General features: G+C 41.8%; 1 long non-coding RNA gene across 1 annotated transcript; it reads left to right on the forward strand.

Annotated features, from left to right (window-relative positions):
* The first annotated feature begins 2,853 nt into the window (after positions 1–2,853).
* Positions 2,854–6,027, forward strand: LOC140700002 (uncharacterized). Its single transcript, XR_012078208.1, has 2 exons — positions 2,854–3,728; positions 5,803–6,027. It is a non-coding gene; the product is annotated as an uncharacterized lncRNA (long non-coding RNA).
* Positions 6,028–24,980: the final 18,953 nt, after the last annotated feature.

Consider the following 24,980-nt stretch of genomic DNA (forward strand, 5'->3'; position numbering starts at 1 on the left):
GTTGATTCTAATACTAAAATGTGGATTTCCTAGTGTGTAAATGTGTGAAATCTGACCACAGTAGAAATTTTCCTTAAGACAGAGCGACCAAATAAAAATGCCAACCCTCTGAGATGGCTTTCCCTTCACAGCCAATTTAGGCTTCGAAAGGGGCATTGAAACCACCATAAGGGACACTTTCGGGGGCGTCGTAATCTCAACCACCCTTTGAAACTCCACGGGCCATATTAAGGGCTCTGGCCCTGACCCTCAGCCCACAGTTCCCTTTATCTAGTGACCTTTCCTACAGGATTCCTCCCTCTCCTGGCTTTATACTCTGCCTCCTAATATAAAATCTGCCTCTGGCTCTTTATATCTAGTCTACCAGTTCCAATTCCTGGTTCTCCCCCAGTCCAGTTTGAGATTTTGGTCACTAGTTTTCTTGTCCCTGTAGTGCTGAAGAAGGGACAGCTACTTCCTTCCTGGCAGATAGGAGCTGGAAACATTTAACGCTCATACTTAGTTCTGCTTACCTTCCCCTCAAACATAAGAATGTAGGTTCACATTCCCGTGGATTGTAGTCATTCCTCTGAGAGATCATCAGAAATCTGTGGATCTGGCTACTGGGAAGAGAGCAAAGAGGTAAAGTGGATAGCAGAGTTGGAGGTATCGAGTGCAGCTTTGGGAGTCAGGGGCATCAGCCAAGGGCAGGCAGGTCCCTCCCCTGAAACCATGAGGTTTATCCTAACCTAACACACTGGTAACTTCTACCCAACCTCTTCCAGGGATCCTGGACCAGTGGCATCAGGAGACACCGAAGGAAGGAACGAGAAAAAGAAAGAGAGAGAGATACAGGCAAGGAATGTTGAAGATGTTTGGCACTGAGAGATTATCAGGGAGAATCAGAAGAGGAAGTTTTGTTTTTAAATTTCTCTAATTGATTTCCCAGAAATAAGCCATACCTGATCTGCTAAGACAGACAATGACTGAAGGAGAGCACAATGTAGAACACAGAGCCCAGCCCTCTGCCCAGAGAAGAACGATCAACAAATGCTGATTGCTCTTCCCTGTTAACCTGCAGAGGAAAAGACCTGAAACCTCTAAGAGGAGCTGATGGCCGGGCTGCAATGCTATGCCCTCCCCTGATGAAGTGTCCATGACCTTGGGAGTAACCTTGTATAAAGGCCTCCCGTGTTTTCCCAGTGCCTTGGGGTAAAGTCCATACAGCGCTCTCAGAGCTGGCCCACGCCTACTCCCCCAGCCTCCTGGTGGCCTCTCTCCCTTTTGGGCTGCAGGCTCAAGAACTTGAAGAAGTTGTTTTAGGCCCTCCAATCCTCCTTGATTCTTGTTTCTGCACCTTCAACTGACTGTTCCCTCATCTAGGACACTCTAACCTCTCCACCACTCCCTCCCTCTTTCATCTGACTTCACCACCACTCAGCTTTTAGCGTTTGACTTTAAACGCTTGTTCACAAGTCCCTCTTAACCTTTCTTTAGAATCAGCCCCTTTACCATATGCTCAGACAGCATCTCTATTTTCCTTATCATTGTATCATCTTAATGCTTCCTTCATTGTCTGTCTCCCTCATTAGATGCAAATGCCTTGAAGGCAGGCATCATGTGTAAGTTTACCACCACTAGGTCCCCATGCTGAGATTGACACACGGCTAGTGTTGGACACATATTTACCGAAATAAAACATTGTGATCAGCAGAGAGGTAACATGGTGGTCCACTCTTTGTTCATGGAGCTATCAATTCCCATGAGTTTAGCTTCATTGCTAGCTACATTGTTTACTGTTGGTTATCTAATTAACTTATGTCTTTTTAATTAAACAGTTGCATCAACATTTTTTTTGGCTTATAACTTTCCAGTAATTATACTTTAAGGTAGATATACATGGCATTTCAAATTGAAATGATTCTACGCCTCTTGTAAATACAAATGGATAAAGAATACTTCCAACTCCCTTTCCCCTCTCAATTGCTTTAATAATATTTCACTGCTATTGCTGAAATAACTGAATTCTTTTACCAGTAGGAGTTGAAGTGGGTGATGTAGGTGGGCCAAACGGTCTCTTGCACTTTCTAAATAGACCTAAGTCAAAAAATCTTCAAAGTGAGAAACAAATGATTGCACACACACACACACACTCTCACATACACACTGAAAATATCCAGCACATAGAATGCACCATGTAAGTATTAGTTTTATTATTGATATTATTTAGCACAAACTTTTTTAATTTGAAAAAAAAAAAACCAATAACACCTCTCTGTGAAGGTTGAATAATGACAATGATCCCTGAAGCCTGTGAATATTATCTCACATAGAAAGGGATTTTTGTAGATGTGATTAAATTAAGGGTCTTGTGAGGGGGAGACCACCCTGGAACATTCAGGGAGACCATAAATGCATCACAAGTGTCCTTCTGAGAGGGAGGCAGAGAAAATTTGACACTGAAGAGGATGAAGGAGATGTGATGACAGTGGAAGCAAGGGAGATTTGAAGACGTTAAATTGCTGGCTTTAAAGAGAGAGGAAGGGGCCTTGGACCAAGAAATGCCATCAGCCCCCTGAAGTTGAAGAAGACGAGGAAACATTTTCTCCCCTAGAAACTCCAGAGGGAGCACAGCCCTGTGACGCCTTCACTTCAGCACAGGGAATCCAATTTGGAACTTCTGGCCTCCAGAACTGTGACAGAATAAACGTGTGATGTGTTAAGCCAGCAACTTCGCGGTAATTTGTTACGGCAGCCCTAAGAAACCAATCCATATTATTTTCTTCCTTTAAATGAAATCTTTTCCCAAGGTTGAACTATATTTTATTATATCTTACCAGTAAACAACCATCAAACTTTTAAAAACTAATGGAAGCAAGACTGAGCTGCAAAAAGAGAATTCAGAATAGGTCTCAAATTGGAAAAACGTCTACTCCTTTCTCTTTCTCTATAAAAGCTAGAAATATTGGGGGAGAAAGCCTCAAATTATAGAAAGTGCTCTTTGGAGGGAACAAAGTGATTTCTTACTTGAAGAGGCATGTCTAAGACGAGTTTATACACTGTAGAGGAATTTAACAGACTACTTATTACATTTTAAATTTTAGCTTTATTGAGGTATAACTGACATATAAAACTGTAAAATAGCTGAAGTGTGCATTGTGGAGACTTGATGTATGTACACATTGTGAGAGGATCCCTCCATTTAGTGAATTAACATAGCCATACCACACATATTTAATTTTTTTTTTTTTTGGTGAGAATATTTAAGTTCTACTCTCTTAGCACATTTCAGTTATACAGTACAGTTTTGTCAGCTCTAGTCACCACGCTTTATATTAGATTCTCAGACCTTATTCACCAGATTGTTGAAAGTTTGTACCTTTTGCCGACTTCTCCCTGTCTCCCACACTCCTCAGTTCCTGGCAACCACTTTTCTATTTTCTCATATACTTTTATTTCAATATAAATGAAAATTGTATACACTTAATATCTTTAAAGTACTCTTGCATCCTATTACATAATTTGGACCTCACAGCACTAGACAGAGTAAATAGTGCACCCATGCTACAGATGAGGAACCCATTTTTACCAAAAGGAAAAAAGTGATGTGACTTGCATCAGGGAGCCAGCCAGGAGTGTGGCTGGAAGTCTGCTTCTGCTGAAACACTCAAGAAGGACATGCCCAGAGGACGCACGTGTGGCTCCTGCCTGGGGAGGAAGAGCACCTATCCTTAATGAAGAGGAAGGACGTAAGAGTGCCTGACGGGGAGCAGGGTGGCTGGAGGCAGATTTTCACTTCCACATTCTTCAGGGTGATGCAAATAAGGGGAAGCCTGCAGAGCAGGCATAAAATAAAATACAGATGTTCTGCTGGCCAGAGAGCCACCCCTCTCCTAGGGCCCCGCCTCCCCTATCTGCACCCCAGCTTAAAGCAGAACTGAAGGGTGGCTTTTCTGTGTCTTGAGAAAAGAAAGAGAACTAACCTTGACTGGCTGCAGCCTGTGTGTTGCCAGTTGGCATGAGTTTTTTGACTTTGTTCTCAAGGACCACGCTTCATCACAGCAGCTGTTTGAAAATTCAGCTCAGGAACCTCAAATACTGGGTTTGGTAGCCATTAGCATAGAAGAGAAGTATAACACTGTGGCATCTCTTTTGAGAGAGGAAAACGGGAGTAAAGTGTCAAACTGCTGCAGAGAAGTGAAAAATGATGATGGGGGAAATGTTTGGAGTGTATCGTAAACCAGAGAGCCCTGTAGTCCAGCTGTAGTATGGTGCAGTGTTTAGTGGGTTAAGCATGTGGGCATCATGGTCAGAAAGTCTGAGTCCACCTAGATCTCCATTCATCCTTTCAGTATCTACTGGGTACCTACCATGTGCTAGTCTCTGCATGCGTAGTGTTTACCTTCAGGTGGAGAAAGACAGACAACAAACAGACGAGCAAGCAGACCTGTAACGAGTGCTACTGATTAATTCATCCTCCCAGTAGACACTGCAGTCCTCTGATCCAGTTCTTGTTCTAGGAGACAAGGTCGGAAAGGTGATGGTGTGCAGAGAGGGCAGGGGCTGCTAGCCCCCTGGGAGGGCTCGGCTCATACAGAGTGAGATAGGAGCCTATTTGTGGGTTTGGAGCAGAGGGGTGACATGATCTTGCAAGGAGGTCAAGAAATCAAAGCAAGGATGTATTAAGGGATAGTATGCTTTCAAGGGGAGAACAGGCAGACTCAGGTGAGAGGCTGAACTGAGTTTCTTTGGCAAGCTGGTTATATGGAGGTGTAAAAATGAATGGGCAGAATATCCACTGGGGAGAGAGGAGTTTGAGGTTTTATTTCCAGATTTTCATCCCAGCTCCACTTTCCCAAGGGAAGAAGGGATTTTAATCTTTAGTCTTGATTGGGAGTGTCATGGCATATTATCTGCAAGGCTAATTTTATTGTAATGAGGGCATAATGAGCAAAAGGTTACATTTAGATGCCAGAGATCCCTGCCTCTTCCTACCTTTCTTTGTCTGCCTCCAGGATCCTTATCACCCCAAAGTGTGTGGTTTCTTACCATTCTGGATTTTCCTTCCTTTCTTTGTCTGCCCAAGGACCCCCACTGTTTACAAGATATACAGTTTCCTGCCATTTGGCCTGTGCCCCTCTTTCTCTACTTATATCTAGCGATCTGCCTGCTCTAACAATCTAGTATTTTAAGAGAATCACTTTGGCTACTGTTCTTTAAGACATGAGTACGTGCTGGTCCTTCGGCTTGGATTCCTCGTCGCTCATGGATCTCTGCCTCCCTTCACCCAGGTCTCAGGTCAAACATCACCTTCTCAGTCAGGTCTTCTTTACCTCTCCCACCCAGAATGGCATTCCCAACGCTTGCCAGTTTTTGTCTCCAACATCTTACCTTGTGTTTCCTTTGAGCAATCATCTTTTCAGCAGAGCCTCTGCCCCCAGCTCCAGGCTGTGATAGCCAGTTGCCAGCTTAACATCTCCACTTTGGCTGTCTATCAGCCTCCTCAAACCCCCTGGAGTTCCGCCCCAAAGGGAGCTCAGATCCCCCTCCTGCCTCCCTCCAATCTGCTAGTTAAGCAGAGCTGTAAGCAGATGGGGTAGAGGGTCCCTGGAGAAGGAGAACCAGGCATGGCTTTCTTGACTAAGCCATTTTGTGATCTAATCCTGGCCACAGAGTTTGCCCTTCGAACAGGTCTCAGTAATTAATGATCTTGAGGGAACAAAAGAATGCATAAACAAAGGACTGTTACCAGGCCGAAGAGGTAACAATAGCAAAGATAAGATATCAGGGATAAAGACTCCCAGTTCTGTTTCAATCCACCAGGTCAGCTGGAACCCACTGAGATGAAAATATTGGCCTTTTCTGACCTTCAGTCAACTAAAGCTTGGACTCTGTGGACCACCCAAGCCCCTTCATGAATATGCATGTACCCTTAGCCCAAAACTTCTCCTATTTTGCTCTTGGAGAAGACACTTCCCCCCACTTCCCTGAAAAGATCCCCGGTGTTCTTTCTACTTGCTGCAAGTAATAAATCCTTCCTTCTCCCGATCTTTGGCTTGTCTGTGTCTTTTGGCTTGATATCCAGCAAGAGATCAACCCAGTTTTTTGGGTAACAAAGCTATGTGGGGAAAACGCATTTCATTCCACACATCAAATACAATTTAAGACCTCCAATGTGATATTTTGGTTTCACTCTGCTACAAAAAGGATAAGCAGGAAGAACAGAAAAGGTTGAGGAAAGGAGAAAGGTAAGAGCAAAGAGAAAGTGAATTTCTATTAAGTCCTACCCAACATTTGAGTCAATCATTTAGAGAATCAGATAATATGCTAATGATTGTAATTTAGCCAAGGTCTATCACACACCGTCTTCTGTGCTTCAGGGTGAACCAGGTTTGTCCTTTGCCAGGAGAGTCTGACCACTGCTTTCCCAACATTCAGTAGAAAGGAAAGATGCAAACCTGGGAGGAATGAGAACAAATCAAGGGCACATGAAGGTCAGAAAAAGCTGAATGCCAACAACACCCTGAATGTCAAGGATAAACAAAGCTGGAGTCTAGTTAGAGCGGTGAGGGGAGATTTTATTCAGCAGTAACTACTGCAATAGGGAAAAGAGCCCAGGGCAAGCTGAACTCAACCCGGCTGAAACGAAAGGCAGGGGTGTGCTCAGGAAAGGCTCTGGGGGCCGGGAGGGGGGGTGGCGCACGTGACTCGGCCACCTGGGGTCGCTCACTGGTGCCTGTGCAGAGGAGAAGCAAACCTCCCCGGGAGAGACAGCGGTCAGGGAGGTGCCCGCCCACCAGGCTGAGCGCTGAGAGGGACCACATTTCCTTGAACGTTTGCATTTCAGAGACTGCTCTTGGGTCCTTGAAAAGACAGTCCTGAGGGGCAGAAGATGGATGTCTCAGAGGCACAGAGAAAGCATTTATAACTGTGAGCTCTCTAAAGTAACTGCTCTGTGAGACGGTTCTGCAGCCTATCTGCCCGTGATCGACCAGTTTCAGCTGAACAGACCGTAAATTCTCCTGGCAGCACGGAGCCCTCTCAAGCAGGCATTTTGAGGGGGAGCTACAGTGCTCCTAAGGGTGTGGCCTTGAACGGTTGGAAACTATGCCGGTGTTGGTTCAAGTCTCACAGAGCATGTGTGTCGGGGGGTGGGGGGAGGTGGGGGCTGGGGTTTGGGGGGAAGTCTGCAGTGTCTGTAGGCTGAGTGTGAGGCTTCGTCCAGAATCTGGCCCAGAGGAGCCTGACTGGAGCTTGAGCACAGACAGTCTGTGTTGTGACCCAACCACGGGATGTTCCCAAAGGCTTTGCCTCTATCTCCTTAAGCCTATGGTTTTATTCAGCGGTCTTGTGAGGAAGGCATAAACAGACATTAAGTAGAAGAAAGGATTTCATCAAAAAGGAAAAATGAGAAATGGGATGAAGAACTAGGAAAGACATCTAAGTAACTCTCGTTCTGGGGTGAACATGAATTGAATCGCTGGCTTCTTTTTGCAGCCTTTTCAGGTCTGAGACTCCCTGGCAGCTCTTTTGATCCTTCTAGTCATTCTACAAGGGTACAGAGTGTTTTTCAGAAGATGGGGTGGCTCCAGTGCCCTCAAGTTGACCCAAACTGATCCAGGGACCTGGTGGATCTACCTGGATGTTCAGCAATGCTTCTCCTAGATAGCTTCAGTTCCTTCTGTTCCTGCTTCCTTCTCACAGCTTAGAGGCCTCAGTGACTCTCAAATTCCTTCCGTGAGTTCAAAGAAGATGGTGGCACTGCCCAGGCGGAGGCACCAGAAGCCAGGGCAGAATGCAGAAGGAAGGAGCAAGAGCCCAGTCAAAACAAACTCTGGGTAAAGAAAGCAAGGAAAAAGAAACAGGCAGCTGGGAAAATGGGGCGGCTGTGTTAGGAGAGGAGGCATCTGAGCTGCAGGAGAGCCCAGAGGCTGGGAAGCAGGCTTCTCAAGGTGCCTGGTGGTTTCTTAAAGTAGTCACAGGGAAACCCAGATGAAAACTCAAAGAGCTATTTGAAGAAAAAGCAGGGTATTTTCCAGTAAACCTTCTGAGTAACACAGTTTAGTCTTGCATGGATATTTTTTTTGACTCTGGGTACAGATTCCAGTTTTCACCCTCACTAAAAGATGCACAATGTCAACATGAACCAGTCTAGCCCTTCCTGGATCAGACTGTTTCCCAAACTGAGTTCCGGGTGAGTTGGATGCATCCAGGTACTGCAGAATTGTAAAAGGTTCGTGTGCACTGCAAATCGCTAGGTCCAAGATGGACATGGTCTAGCATTTTTCCCGAACTCTTTCCGACTAAGAACTAAGTGCTAAGTACACAGAGTTACTATTCCAAGTATCACCTCTGGAGAAAGTTGTCATCCATATGCATATATGGTCCCATGTTGTCATCTTGTATTTTATTTCCTTCTTTCATTGAAGGCAAGGTGGAGAAATAGCCCCCTGAGAAAAAGATTATAAAACATGCTGAGAAACTTTCTGAGAAAAAAAGTGTAAAGTGTTTTCATCAATAAATTATCTCTTACGTATTAACACAAGATACAGGCTTAGTTGCTGTAACTGAAGACTGACTAACAGTAAAATAGGAGTTTATTTCTCTCTCATGTGATAGTTAGAGCTGGCCAGGCTCTCCGCTGCTCAGTTGACTATAGAACGTCATTCACTTGTTGTCTAAGGTGGACACTGTGTCCACATCCCAGAGAGCAGGTTGGAGGAAAGGGGTTTAAGGACATGTTCGAGAAGCAGGACATACGATTTCTCCCAACATCCCTCTGGCCAGTACTTGGGCCTCTTGGAGGTTCTATTGCTGTGGAATAAGAGAATATATCATTACCTGTTGCTATGGAATAGGCTACCCCAACTCTCTGTGGGTTAAAACGCAACACTTTTTATTATGACTCACAACTCTGTGAATTGAACGGGCGGCTCTCCCGCTGATCTGCGTGCAGCTGCAGTCGGGTGACATCTGCAGTCATAATGTCCAAGATGGCTCTCGCATCTGCGGCACCTTGGCAGGGACAGCTGGACGACTGGCTTCAGCTAGCATGCAGGGACAGCTGACCTTTCTATCTGCATGCAGAGTCAAGCTCGCTCCCTTTCTACAAGGTCTTTCCATGGGGTCTCTCCAGCAGGGTAGCCAGACTTCTGCAGTGGCCTCTCAGGGCTCCCCAAAGTGCAAAACTTTAAGTGCCAGAACTTCCAGGGCTTCAGCCTAGAACTAAGTGTGACTTAGTCACATTCTATAGGTCACAGGAAGTCATGGGCCCACATTCAAGGAGAGAAGACTGATAAGGGCATGGTTCCTGGGAGGCAGGGTTCATCAGAGGCCACCTCTGGAACTGATTATGGGATGTATCTGTTTACTAGGGCTATATAACAAAGTACCCCAAAGCACACGGTTTAGCACCAAGAACTGACTGTCTCCCAGCTCTAGGGGCTAGAAGTCTGAAACCAAGCGGGTTTGGTTCTGTCTAAGGGTGACAAAAAATCTGCTCCAGGCCTCTCTCCTTGACTTGTACTCGGCTGTCTTCTCCCTGTGTCTCTTCACAGCCTCCTCCCCAGACACACATCTCTATGTCCAAAATTTCTCCTTTTTATAAGGACACCAGTTGTGTGGAATTACAGCCGCCTCTAATGCCCTCACTTTAACTTGCTTATCTTGGTAAAGATCCTGTCTCTGAGTGTGGCCACATTCTGAGGTACCGAGGGTTGGGACGCCCACAGATGAATTCTGGGGAGACACAATTCAACCCTAACACTAAGGAACAGCTGACGGTCTCTGCCCTACTCTGTAATACATTCATATTCTGCCTCCTTAGAAATATGCTGATAATCATTTCCCACTTGCACTGCTGTATTCTTTCTTGAAAAAAACAGACATTTTTAATGTCTCCTATTTTTTGTCAATATCTTATTATAGATCAAGATTGTCATTGGCAACATAAAGTCAATGTCACAAAAAAAAAAAAACAGGAATATTCAGTCCTTACTTTGTTCTGTCTTTTCTGTTGAAGAGGCTCACCTTCAGTTTGGAAAAGAGTAAGAGAACATTTTAACTTAAAAGCAAGAAAACAAAAAGTGAGACAATTTAAGAGAAAACCTCTAAATCAATCTCATGGCCCAGAGGGATTAAGTTTCATCACTTTGAGAGAAAACATGCAGAATAAATCATTCTGTTGCTATAGTTACCTGATTCTATCAGGTCCACTTGCGCTTCTCACAGCGAGTGTTACATCAACTCTAACATAAATCCAATTCCCAAAGTGCAGGTGGACACTGCTTTTGAAAGCAAATTAGCAATAATCTGTTCAGCTGGGTACCATCCCATTCCTGTCAGAATGGCTATTATCAAAAAGTCTACAAACAACAAATCTTGGAGAGGATGTGGAGGAAAGGGAATCCTCGTACATTGTTGGTGGAAATGTAAATTGGTGCAGCCACTGTGGAAAATAGCATGGAGACTCCTCAAAAAACGAAAAATAGAACTACCATATGCTCCTTCAATTCCACTCCTGGATATTTATCCAGAAAAAATGAAAACAGTAATTAGAAAAGATATATGCTCTCCAATGTTCATAGCAGCAGTCCCCTTTTACAATTGCCAAGATATGGAACCAACTCAAGTGTCCATCATCTAGGATTTCAAAATTAGTAGATACTGACAGGCATATGCAGAATAGATAAACAAGATCATACTGTATAGCACAGGGAAACATATACAAGATCTTGTGGTAGCTCACAGCGAAAAAATGTGACAATGATTACATGTACGTTCATGTATAACTGAAAAATTGTGCTCTACAGTGGAATTTGACACAACATTGTAAAATGACTACAACTCAATAAAAAAAGTTAAAAAAATAAAGCTATTATAAAGCCAAAAAAAAAAAACCCAAGTGTCCATCAACAGACCAATAGATAAAGAAGATGCAAAATTTATATACAATGGAATATTGGCCATAAAAGAATGAATTTCTGTCATTTGCAGCAATGTGCATGGACCTAGAGAATATTATGCTCAGTGAAATAAGTCATACAAAAAAAGACAAACACTGTACGCTATTACTTATACGTGGAGCATAAAAAATAGTACAAACAGAACAAGACAAGACATAGATACAGAGAACTAACTGGTCTTACCAGTGGAGGCGGGGTTGGGGGGCAAGTTAGGGGTATGGGATTAAGAGACCCAAACTACTATGTATAAAATAGATAAGCAACAAGGATATATTGTACAGCACAAGGAATTACAGCCATTATCTTACAATAACTCTTAATGGAGATGATCTGTAAAAATACTGAATCACTATGCTATACACCTGAAACAAACATAATATTGTAAATCAACTTCAATTAATAAATCTGCTCAGCTACAGTATATTTTTATAACATGCATTAGCTCTTACATGGCTGAAAGGTAGGGCAATGATGTCAGTGTGATGAGGGAGTTATGTTGGGTCATGCAGTTTCTCCTGGGCAAGGAAAGCCGAAAGAGTAGAAACAGACTTAATGACAAAATAGGTGCCTGCATCCTCCCCTCTTCCCTGGAGAGGTGCTTCCCCATCTTTGCCCAGTTCTGGGCTTGTGACAGGTTGCACTTCCTGTGTCCACCCTAAAGGCAGCCCCGCCGGCTCAGGGCTTCACTTCCAGCTGTTTCAGGTTAGAGTTTATAATCCAGCATTTCCAGTGCAGTATTGTGGTGCATTTTTAGTATCTCCTTTGGGCAGCCTCTAGCCTTAATGAGGCCGCCAGGAAGATCATTCTATGCAGCCAGGCCAAATCTACATCACAATGGGTTGAAGGTCAGGCCTGGAGCAGGGGTGACTGAGGAAAAGAAAGTTATTGTTTTTGTTAGTGCTCTGGTTACAAAGCTGCTTAGATTTTGAGCGGTCTGATCTAGCTGCTTTTTTCACATAGGCGCTATTATTTTGGAAAAATTATTTCCCAGAAAATAAGATTTTTCAGGAACACCTGTATCTACTACTGTACACAAAAATGGCAATTCTACTAAAACTGTAATTGTACGTAACCAGTGTGTCTACTTTTCAGAAGCTATCTTTAAAAAGTATACCAGAGATTGACACAACATTGGAAACTGACTATACTTCAAGGAAATTTTAAAAGTTGTTTTAAAAAGTACTCATACGTAGGCCTCCCTCGCCACAGCCGACCATGTTCCACGTCCTCCTGCAGGGGGTGCTGTGCTGCATCCTGAGGCTGCCACCTGCTCCCATCACAAGGGAGGAAGAAATCTTTCAAATGGCTCTGGCACTTGCAAAGCTGGCTTTGTTGGGAATGACCCCAACCCTCTGGCCCTGGGCTATATTAAAAAAGAAAAACATTCACATGTATATACAGGAGACGTGTATGCAAAGATGGTCACTGCAGCATTGTTTAAAAGAGTATAAAGTTGGGGCGAGAGGCGCTAAAGGTCCAGCTCCCACTGGGAAAGTGCTTTAATAAAATACACTATATCCATATTATGGAATATTATGCAACAATTTTTCAAAATGCAGCCATAACATAGGTAGACCTAGAAGGATCTCTGAGACACACTGTAGAGTACAACAAAACGTAAAATAAAATCAAAGCGCACACACACAGAGTATTTTGTATCTTCTACAATTACATATGTACATATGTGTAAGTGTGCAGGTATACGTGTGTGTGTATAACACGTGTGTGTGCCTGGGTGCACATGTATACACACATACACGGATGTACACACAAATACATAGGAGACAAAAGATCTGGCTTATCTCTAAGGAGAAAAAGAATCAGAATTTGAAGATGGGGAGTTGTTCAGGAATGCTTTTGTTTGTTTATTATTAATTGTTTTTAGCAAGGAGATAATATTCATTTGTATATGTTTAATGAAAATCCAGTGTAAAAAAGGAAGAGAAGAAACATAATACAATGGTTAAAAGCTGAAAGTCAGGGGCCAGACTGTGAGTTTGAGGCCCAGGTTTGTCCCTTTCTGCCCATGTGAACTTGAGCTATTTTTCTTGTCTGTGCCTCCACGTCCTCCATGAAAAAGTAGGAAACATTATTGTGCCTACCTCCTGGGGTTATTATGAGGGCTTAATTATTTTAAAATCACTTAGGAAATACCTGGTGCGCAGTAAGCCTGTTTGTTAGTTATTTTCAAACTGTTTAAAATGATAGATTTTGAAATACTTCTGAGTCATAAAGAGACAATTACATCTCAGAAAATATTTCCTCTTGGGGGAGGGACAGGCCATCACAACACAGCACACAGCAAGACTGTCCAAAAATCCTCCCATGTTTGACTTGTTTCTTTATTTCCTCCCAAACCTCTCCTTCTTCCTGGATTTTTCTTCCTGTGGCTTCTCTTGCAGAGAGGAATCTGGCATCTACCTGGATTCCTCTGGTTTGTTACCTCCACTGAGTATTCCCCAGGCCTGGTGGCCAAGGAACAAGCAAAAAATCTTCAGTGGGACAGAAGGGAGGAGGGGGGAATATCGCAAATGCACTTAGATTTCTTGGTTCACTTTGGCACACTGATAATCTCATGGTCTCTTCAACAGTGGATGGCCAAAGGTGCTACAGCTATTCATGGAGCTTCTGCAAATGCCCAAGGCAGCTACAGAAGTAAGCTTTTCCCAAGTCCTACCAAGCTGCCATTCTTCTTTGCACACACTATCATGATGTGTCACACTTTTACATGACTATCCTTATCAGTTCATTTAAAATTTGTTTATCTATTTTCACTTTGGAAACAGAAAGCATTGTCTTTAGAAAGAAGCAGATACCAGTCTATGTGCCAAACCTGGGGACAGGCTTTCTCTTTATTAGCTGGCCTTAAACAGGCCCTTTTCGTACTTCAAAACAGATGGCCATGGTGATTTCTATGAAGACCTAACCCTAGTCTGATGGGGCACACTGCACACTGCATTTTGAACCATTCAGGTTGTTTAGGAGATGCTTAATCTAGTATCCCCAAAGAAGATCCACGGAAACCATTCAAATGATGTTGTCATTTTGTATCCAAGATCATTGTCTCCACCTGAAGATTCTTTCATGCACTTGGGCCAAACCTATGTCCTAGTAGGCTGGGGGTCAGACCTGGAGAAGAAGTGGGCAGAGGAAAAGAAAGAAATAGCAACATTATGTAGAAACGGGGACGAGCATTCCTGACCAAGGGTCTCTAGTGGCCAAATGGCTCTGGGGATGGCCAAGTGAAGGACTTCACTCTTTAGATTGTCAAAGTGGCAGGGGACCTTGGCTGATTCTGGAAGAGATCTCTGTATTTACGGCCGTCATAGCTGACAGCTTCTTCAAAATTAAAGAGTCTTAGGAAGAGTAGCAATTCATAAGGAGAAGTATGAATGAATTTCTTTATGTTCTACTGAAAAAAAATACTGCCCTTATAGTGACTGTCTTCCCTTACGAGTCTTCATTGGTTTGATAATCAAAGGTTACTTTTAAAAATCTAAGAACCAGTATTGAAAATGAGCTTAAACACAAACCCAATTCGTCACTTTATTGGAACCAATAAATACTTCACAAATTTGTCATTACGAGAGTGAGAGTTTCATCTTTTCAAACTAGTCTTTTTGCCGTGTTCACAAATTTTGAGTTAAAGGATACTCTAAGGGCTATAAAACAGAGATGTCTTTATTTATTGAATGGTCCCTACCGTTGGGCTTCAAAGTCTTAGAGCACAAATAAAGAGTGCCCCCAAACAGAATTCTGACTTAATGAGGTTTTATTTTTTTCCCATCGGGTGTGTTACATGTCACAGACACTCCCCTTCTCACGATGCTGGTGACCTTGGACTCGGGCATGACTGCGCACTCCATGACACTCATTACTGCAGCCTTGATTGCTCTTCAGAGACTTCACAGGGACATGGTACCCTCCCCTTCCCACTCACCCCCACCCTGACCCCAAAGAGGAACCGAAAGAGGACCACACACCCTGGTGGAGTGGGGACAGACCAGAGAGCTTCGCCCTAAGCACCCACGTACACATACTTGTGTGTGAGGTACAGGGACTGGCCTCAAATCGGGGCTCTAAAGACAAATGTCTGCTCCTTCTCTTGGATGCTCAAGCCCAAGCAGTAAACATACTTTGCAAACAGGCATACCTGCCACTTCCCCGAATCACAGTAACACCTGACACTTACTATGCTTTTCCTAGATGCCAAGCACTGTTCAAAGTATGCTCTGTGTGTCTCAAGAGAGGTGAAGAGCAGACACAGCTGATCAGTGGTCCAGGTGGAATGTGAACACAAGCAGCATTGCTTTAGAACTAGATGTTTTTAGTCTTTACACCATTCCCCCTCCCTTAACTTCTCTTTACGGCAATGTCTTCAAAATAATAATACCTTATTACAAGTGTGTTGTGAGGATCAAAATAAACAAATAAGAAAAGCACTTGACATAGTGCCTAGTACGGGGAGAAAGCTCAATGGGTGTGAGTTGCTAGGAATAGTAGTGAATTTGCCCAAAGTCACAAATGTAAGTGGCCCAACCAGGATTCCAAACAGGGAGCATGTTTCCAGAGTCCACCCTTAACACGACTGGTCCTGCTGCTCCGAGTCAGTGACATCAGAGGTAAGATGCCAGCACTGGGGCAGGCACAGGACAGTCAGTGTCAGTCACATATCTTCCTCCTTCTTGCTGAGAGATGAACCAAGGCACAGAAACGCTCTTATTTATAAAGTAATGACCAACTGAAAAGAGAAGCCGGTTCAGATTCCACATCACACTTCCTTTCTCACGCTTACATACAAGACAAAAAGTACAGTACATGAAACCGAAGGCATACGTTCAAAAAAATGGATCGTATACTTGGCTTCCTCTTTTACTTCCCTTTTTTATCCTCTTGCTTCATTGTATTGAAACTACCAGGAAGGAACGGATCCCTAGTTCTTCATGATGTATCATCTGCCTCGTGTCAAGAGGAATGCTTAGATTAGTCACAAGCTCACAGTTAGCCACGTGAGGCGCACAGCACATTTCATTTTGCTCTGACAGCGTCTGCTGTAGGTATGAACACTCACATTTCAATTTTGAAGGAAGCTAGCAATCACCTGATACGTCTTTAGCAATATAATAGTGCACTTCTAGATTTTTCTCCTTAAGAAATCTTGTACTTTACATACTGTGGAAGACAGATCTTCTGACTTTGTCCTCTGATATTCTCCCTGAGATGGAGGCATCTTCAAAATCTTGAGGAGATCACTCTAGGCTTCCTGGCTTAATCTAGATTGCAAATCAAACCTTTAACTCTGACAGCAGAGTTTCTGCTATAAGTTAAGCTACAACAGAAGGAGAACTCGGACCTCTCCTGCAAGTGAAGCCATGTGTCTCAGTGAGAAGGCGTCCCCAGGCTGAACCCCCACCGCCTCATCAGCACACACACCGCACCACGTTGAAGCCGCTATAACAGGAAGTGGAGCTGAACCGTGTCTGTGGTGGGAGGGCTGACCTAACCGGGAGAGGCAGAGAAGAGTCCAGAAGTGTCTGTCCTCCCTTGGTCCATCCCAGCCCATCACCAGGAAGAATAAAAGTTGCTGGCAGGCCTGGAAGGGTTGTGCTGACTAGGACAAGGAGAAGTCATACCAAAAGGATGTGGTGTGATCGACTCCAGGGCTGGAGTGTGGATCCAGCTACACCTCGGTGGTTTATCAGCCAGTCCCGGCTGAGAACATCCAGCTGTCTTTGGAGGGGCTTCCCTGAGAACAGGAAGAGCGTTCAGATGATGAGCAGCCAAAGAGACAGAGGTTCACCCTGACTATCACATATAGGACCCCCTTGTCACGGAGGGAGATCAATTCCCATGAACCTACCATGTTGACAAAACCACAGCTGGCACGAAAAACCTATCATAACCAACAGATTAGGGAAGAATATAAAGCGGCATTGAAAGCCTCTATTTTTAACTGTACAAAGACGTTCTAGAAGGCATCAGTTTTCAAAACATCTTCGATTCATCAAAACAGTGTGAAGCAGCTCTGCTCGTAGGTGGGCCTGCTGCCGGGTGCCCCTGGGCCCCCACAGTTTAGGAAACCTTGTGTCAGCACCAGCAGCTGCAGAGGGGAGGTCACCACAGATTTTACATAGGAACCCTGCATATCTTAGAGGGGGGAGTTCAGAGTCATTTGCATCATCCCGTTTCTCTTCCACGTTTGAGCAAGATCCTGGCGTAACCACTGACCTTTTCATATATTATCACAATTCTTTTCAGGGCCTAGTCTACACATACACAAGGGAGTGGAACATAAACAGATCTTCCCTCATCCGGACCTGCCCTTGTTCACTGTGAGAGAAAGAGGCCGTAATTGCAGTCCTGATCTTCAGTTAACTCTGCAGAGTAAAGAAGCATCAAAGAAATCTTTGGAACGCAGATGCAAAGCCATGTTGCCTCAAAATAGCACTTAGCCATGGGAATAAAGGATATCTCTTTGTCCGTGTATGTTAATATGCACAGATTGATGTTTGGAAAGATGCTTACCAAAGAGGCAATTGTATCACTAACTGGAGATATTTTGGAAAATTTTATTTTCTTGCTATACTTTTCTGTTATGTTCATTTTTTATAATAAACATTTATTCTTTTTGTAATCTAAAAAATAAAACTATTTTATTCTTGGAAAAAGAAGTATTACTGTGTCTGCTGAAAGCCCTAAAATGTAATAAAAGTGCAAAGCCATGTTACTATGTTCCACCCCAAATAACAGTGAAAGATACTTTCATGAAAGATATTAGATAGGGTTGTGGAGTAATAGGTGCTGCAGAAAAGAGTAGATACAGCTTTCCGGGGAATGATTTGCCAATGTGCGTGAAGAGCATTACAAATGTGCACTCTAGATGGCCCCGAAATTCTACTTTTAGGAGTCTACACTAAGAAAATAGTTAGACAAATATACAAAGATACATAGTCAAACGTCCATCACAGACACCTATATAATATTTTAAAGATGCAAAAAATTATGGCAGACAAGTTAAATAAATGAAGATCTACCACATAATTAAATAACATGCCGTCAAAAAAATTAGTTCTATAAATGTTCATTGTAAAGAATCTGCGGTTGTGTCTGCAGTATTGTTATGCAGCCAAAGCACATTACAAAAGTTTATGTGTAGTGTGAACTCATGTCTGTTTGGAAAGAAAATCACACACTCTGGATTTATACTTTTTTTTTTTCTTTTTGTTTATCTGTATTTTCTAATTTTTCCATAATCCATGTGATTTACTTCTGCAATTAAACATTAAACATCAGGAGGAATGTTAATTGGAGATGTTTAAATTTATAGAATAGTTCATGTGACCCCCCTTACACACACAAACACACACACATGCAAAACACCCACACAGCTTACAATATAGATGGTTACTTGTTCCACAATCTGGTAAAGCCAGTGTATGATCTGGCACCAGCTTCAGGGGGTCTCACCGCAGCCATAAGGATAGTTACATAGAGTTAATTTGAGCCATTGAAATCTCTCATGCAACACTGTTTCATCTAACCACCAACCAACTATCTTTATTTAGAATTCTGTGATTTTCTATTGGCACATCTGAGATAGATTTTCTCATTTCTTTCGAAAGGTTTTTAAATTTAGATTTTGTGTTAAAACCCAAGGCCACAGTTTGTAGAGAAAGAGACATTCAGTAGGTATTCATTTTTGTTTTCAATATGTGCCTTTCAGTGTTCTTTAGGTGAGTGAGGGATGGCTCTGTGCAAGGGAAGAAAGGGGAAATTATTATTTTTTTTTAAGTTTCATTCAGGGACAGAATGTCTCAGCTTCCAATCTGATTGACTGAGTCATTCCCATTAAAAGCAAACTGTAATTTTCATTGGAATAGAAAATCAGTGTGATTTAACACATCTCTTTTTATGGAAGATTGCATTTCACAGCCTATAAGAGGATTGCAAGTGACAAAAAAAAAAAAAAAGAAAAAAAGGCAAAATTTCTCACCAGTACAATTTTATGATGAAAATGCCTATTTAGGTCTGTATTTTATAGAAGAAATAAAAGATATCATGGAAGGGCCGTACATTCTGTAAAAAAAACGTCCGTGATAAATGCCTAAAGAGAGTGATGACAGCCTTGGGACAGATACAGAGCGAGTCATTTTTTGCCTTTTTCTCAATTCTGATAAAGGTGGTTCAACGGCCACCTCTCACGCTTACCCTTTGGTTATTAAGTGATCAGAGCTCTGATATCTCTCCTTTGGTGCAGTGAATAAGTGCATTTTTTCACTTAATGTTCTATACTTAAAGTTTTTCAAAGATGTTTGACTTCCAGATCATATATGTTTTATAATCTGTAATCTTATTTGGAAGCTCTGAGAGGCTGGAATTCAAAAGGTAAGGGGTTTAAATATAATAGATAAATTAGAGGATTTCGGTAGTAAGTTGTCCTTTCGTATTAGTACTGGTGCCTACATATTCCTTCTTTTAAGTCATTTATTAAATGTATCTTAAAAATGTTGAAGATCTGAGATTCAAGATAGAATACAGTATTTCTCTAATGAGAATGTTGTCAGTATAAAAGAAAGACAGCTGAGTTATCTTATTCTGAAAAGAAAATTGCAATTTTTTCTCCTTAAGTCATTAAAACATTTTTTAAATTAATTTTAGTTAAACTGAAAACGCCCCACAGTTCAGCCATTTCTCCTATCAGCTACCCTCCACATTTTGCTTATCTGTACTAATAATTTGCTCTCTGGATCTATGAACTTGGGTTTAGTTAATTTGTTTTTTATATTTCACATATAAGAGAAATCATACAATGTTTGTCTTTCTCTATCTGACTTATTTCATTTAGCATAACGCCTTCAAGTTTCATTCATGGTGGTGCAAATGGCAAGGTTTCATTTTTTTTCATGGCTGAGTAATATACGCTTGTATATATATATACCACACTTCTTTATCCATTCATTCATTAATGAACTCTTAGGTTGTTTCCATATCTTGACTATTATAAGTAATGCTACAGTGAATGTGAGGTTTCATACAACTTTTCAAATTAGTGTTTTTGTTTCCTTTGGATAAATACCTGGAGGAACTACAATTGTTGGGTCAGACGGTAGTTCTAATTTTAACTTTTTGAGGAACTTCCATACTGTCTTCTATAGTATACATTCCCAGTAAGAGTCCACAAGAGTTCCCTTTTCTCCACATCCTTGCTAACACTTGTTATTTCTTGTCTTTTTGGTAACAGTCATTCTAACAGGTGTGAGGTGATATCTCATTGTGGTTTTGACTTGCATTTCTCTGGTGATAAATGAAGTTGAACATCTTTTTATGTATCTGTTGGCCATCTGAATGTCTTTTTTGGAAAAATGTTTATTCAGATCTTCTGCCCACTTTTTAATTGGATTGTTTGGAGCTTTTTTTTTTTTTTGCTATTGAGCTGTATGTGTTCTTTATATATTTTGGATGTTAATATTTTATCAGATATATGATTTGCAAATATTTTCTCCCTATCAGTGGGTTGCCTTTTTATTTTGTTGTTGGTTTCCTTTGCTGTGCAGAAGTTTTTTAGTTTGATGTAGTCCCACTTGTTAATTTTTGCTTTTGTTGCTTTTGTTTTTGGTGTCAGATTAAAAAAAATCATCACTAAGATGTTTGTCAAGGTGTGTACTGTCTTGTTTTATTACGTTTTCTTCTAGAAGTTTATGATCTTGTGTCTTACATTCAAGTCTTTAATCCATTTTGAATTAATTTTTGTGTATGGTGTAAGATAGTGGTCCAGTTTCATTCTTTTGAACATGGCTGTCCAGTTTTCTCAACACCATTTATTGAAGAGATTGTCTTTTACCCATTGTATACTCTTGGCTCCTTTGTCATAAATTAATTGACTTTATGTACATGGGTTTATTTCTGGGCTCTCTATTCTGTTCCATTGTTCTACCTGTCTATTTTTATGCTTAAGTTAAGAAAACAAAAACTATAGACAAGGAAAAGAAATTGGTTGATAGAGAAATGACAGTAGAACAAATGTATTGTATATAAAGAAGCAGAGATTCAGAGAGAGTGAGAGAGACAGAGACAGAGACAGAGACACAGCTGGTCCCAGAACTTCCTGAGGGTCTCTGGTCCCAATTTAGCCTATGTAAGTCTTACGGTAACCTCTCTCTCTCTCCTTTTCTAAACAAGATCAAACTACTAGGTTTCTTAGCATTAAACAAAACAAGATATGTTATATTTATGTAATAGAAAATTATAACCAAGAAGATATGGTCATTAAAAAACAAGTTGTCAAAAGTAGGTTGTCTCATAGACCTCTGTTGTGCAGGCTTGCCCTGACTCCTGTCACTTTATTTTTATTTTTTGGTCACCTTATTCTGATAACAGTTCTCTGATTTGCTTTAGGGACTGACCCTCCCTCTATCACCACCTCCCCAGGGTAAGCATGTGCCTCTCAGTTCCAGCCAATCAGTGAATCCTAACACCCAGATCACAGTGACAGATACTGGCCATGAAACCATTATGTAAATATGAATTATTTTAATTATTGAGACAAATGTGACAATGCATGGAGTAAGAAGAAAAAATTGCAATCAAGATTTGAGACCCTAAAAAAAAATAGATTTGAGATCCTAATAGTCTCCTAAATAATATCAACTTCCAAGTCAAGTTCCTTCTTTTTTCTGAGCTTCAGTTTCCTTGTGTAACAAATGAAAAGCTCAGTGTAACTGTAGTTGGGGTGTCTCAAGGTCCTTTTCTTCCTAAAGCTTGCAACTTTTCTGAAGTTTAGACATTCAGGAGTCATGTAAGCGTTCCCTTGTTGGGCATGTACAGAGGCCCCAGTGCTAAGCCTCGGAATAAGACAACGACGTCACAGTCTTGGCCTGGGGGAACTTGCTGTTGGGTGAGCGTGAAGCAGGCAAAGTGTCTACTCACCCTTCTTTGTGATCTAATCTCTCTACCTCGTCACTCTTCCCCAACCATTAAAACGTGCCCTCTTCAATAACAGTTAATCAGAAAATAAATCTCTACTAACACCTTCCTTCATTTTTCTCGCCTTGAGAGGTAGCTGTTTTCTTTCCTTCTGTCATTCCAGGAACACAGATTGGACAGAGGTCGTCTGGTCAGTTCCTCAAACATGAGGAGAAATAAGGCTTTACTCAGTTTTGATTTCCAGAGCATCTCAGAATTCAGCAGGTGGGCTGATCCACTGAATGGAGGCAAGGTAGAATTGTTAGACATTGGAGCTACTTTGAAGGATCCTTCCCCTCAAATCACAATATAGATACATGGATGGTCCTGGCTGCAGACCTGTTCAGCCACTTAAAGCTGAAAGAACCAAACTGTGGCTTCTGTATCATCCATTAGCTCCATTACTTGCAGAGTAGATCGTTGTGGTGGTGACTCATTGATCTGGTTTTTCCAGATGGGTTAGCAACTCAGATCTACCGAGGAGGTCTCTATATAGATATCAAAGCTACTGCAAAGAAATGGATCTTTGAAACAATATTACTCTTCCCTATCCCAGCTGGCCACCCTCTCTTTCTGCCTCACTGGGTACCAGAAATCCCAAATACTCTTCTAGAACTATTGGCCTTCCAGGTTGTCCAGGGAAGATTTGGGCATTAAAAAAAAAAAAAGGTTCTTGTTAACATGTTACCTTCAGCTAGAAGGCAAGGGAAGAAGTTGGCTTCTTTAGCATTTTATTAATCTGCCGGGTGAATTTTCTCTGCTGAAACTAGAACTGAATTTTCTACTGGCCCGACCACTCCTGAGGCTAGGGAGCAATGGAATGGCTAGTAAGACTAGCACTCTGCAGCCTTCATGCCCTTATTTCCGGGAGAGCTGTGCCACGAAGAAGTGGACAGTGCAGCTGGGAAGTTGGGGTGGGGAGACTGGGCAGAAATAAAGTTCCTAAGACTCCATAGTATTTCCAAGGGTGGCAAGACCCTGATGACAAAGTAGAGGGCTTATTGTGAGAGGGGTGAGGATAGGGAGGGAAATACACCCCTGTGAAGGTGAAAAAGCAGGAAAGGTAGAAACATGTAGGAATGAGGGTCAGAGTTGGCAAAGACAAATTTACTGCCCTCAAAATTTTGCTTCAATCAAATATGCTCACTAAGTAGTAAACCCACTGATTGCTCCAAGGTGGGTCATCAGAACCCTACTGAAGTTGAATTTTTCCATGTGGAAGAGGGGAGTAGGAGATCTCAGGGGATACAAAGACTGTGATGTCATTTACTCTTATCTTATCTAGGCATCTGCTGAATGCTTTAAGTGCTTTGAGACAATCCTTGGGTTTAAAACCAATGAGAATGATTTGAAAGTTAAAACTACTCATCTATTTTACTGAAGAACCAGTTGGATTAATTAGGTTCTCTTTGTGTTATTTCTAGTTCAGGCACATTTGATTGTTCTTTTTCTTTTCTTTTCTATTTTAAACAAAGCCACACATTAGTAAGGGAGCAGTTAATAGTAGGGGACTGGCAAGCTGCCATGAACTCCTTGTAGTTTCTCTGGTTCTTTGCAATGTCCTTTTACTATAGATTATTACAACTCAATACCATAGTGGAAGCCCAGATTTCCAGGAAAGAATGTGCCTAACTCCTTCAAAAAACCAGAAAATAGCTAAGGACTTAAATCTTTTTCTTGTTTCCTCTTGGTGTCCAAACTTATTCTCAAAGCAAATTTTTGTAAGTTTGTTTTGGTTTTTATTATTAATTTCACATTTTAATCTTCACAAAGTCAGAAATTTTTGTATGTTTTGTTCACTTGTTATCCCCAGGGTCTAGAGTCAAGTAGGCATTCAATAATTCCATGCTGAATGAATGAGTGAATGAACACATGAATTATATAAGCAAACACCATTTTGGCACTAATAGACAAAAAGTGCTACACTAAGGTCCCACTTTAGGGCCAAGGCACAGATGTTAAGTCACAGCTTTGAGCAGTATGATAAGGACACTCCAGGAGATAGTATGAAGTCACTTAGTGGAGTTTTAAAAAATGCATATTCTATAAAATAGAATATCTATGGAAGCAGTTCAAAATATTAAAATTATATAAATACAAAATTAATACAATTTTACATATGTACAATTTGCAATCTTATTGTTTATTTTTTAAATTTGCAATAGATTTTGTGACTGAGGCCACTATGTGGTGCCAAATGAAATTTTTGAGTCTATGTTAAAAATGTGGAATTTCCACAAATGCCCGGAGATTCAAAATGTTTCCTAAAGAGGCAGGTCAATGTGATAAGGTAAAGGGAGACTTCTGTTCCTTGAGAGCCCACTGGATAGGAAACCAACAGGTGTAAAGGCAGCCTCTCTAAAACGGCTAGGATGCGACTCACTCAGCTATTGAAAGGAATTCACCCCTCCAAGCGAGAACTACAAAAGTGAAAAATGTGAAGTCCACACATGAAAGTCTCATTTGAATGATTTGCTCATTGGGGAAGGGATAAGTCCCTAGGATTGTCCAACTTTCACGACAAAGCAGAGCTTGGTAAATTCCCATTATCTGGGAAGAGGAGCCTTTTTCTTTTTTCTCAGCTATCTTAGATCTCCGGAGTGTAAAAAGAAGTGGGAAAAAAAGGTCATCAGATAGGTAGGTAGAAGGGCTACGATCACCACAAAAAGGCTCGAAATACCGGGGAAAGTGAAACTGTCTTGGGATAAAGCAGGCCCGGTTTTGTGTCTCTGATTTCCATGATTCTTTTTAAAAATTTAAGTCCATCCATTAAGTGTGGATAAATCCTTGAATTCTGCCATGTCCAGGCCTCGTATAGGGACAGCTGTGGTGTGAATTAGTTGCTCTAAGCTTTTGGGCTGCTTCCAACTTCGCTATTGCTCGTGCCCTACAGGTCAAGGAAAGAAGTGATGTAATGCATTTAGCTGGGCCACTTTAATTACAATGGAATGGAGAAGGGGAGGGGTTACAGGCGGTGACAAGTTTAGCGCATGACTTGCCCTAGGGATGCAGGAAACAAAAACATCGACAACCATTGGCTGCGTCCACTTCCGACCCCGGTCTCTAGCTCCAAGT

Source organism: Vicugna pacos, chromosome 2, assembly GCF_048564905.1.
Source record: "Vicugna pacos chromosome 2, VicPac4, whole genome shotgun sequence".
NCBI lineage: Eukaryota > Metazoa > Chordata > Mammalia > Artiodactyla > Camelidae > Vicugna > Vicugna pacos.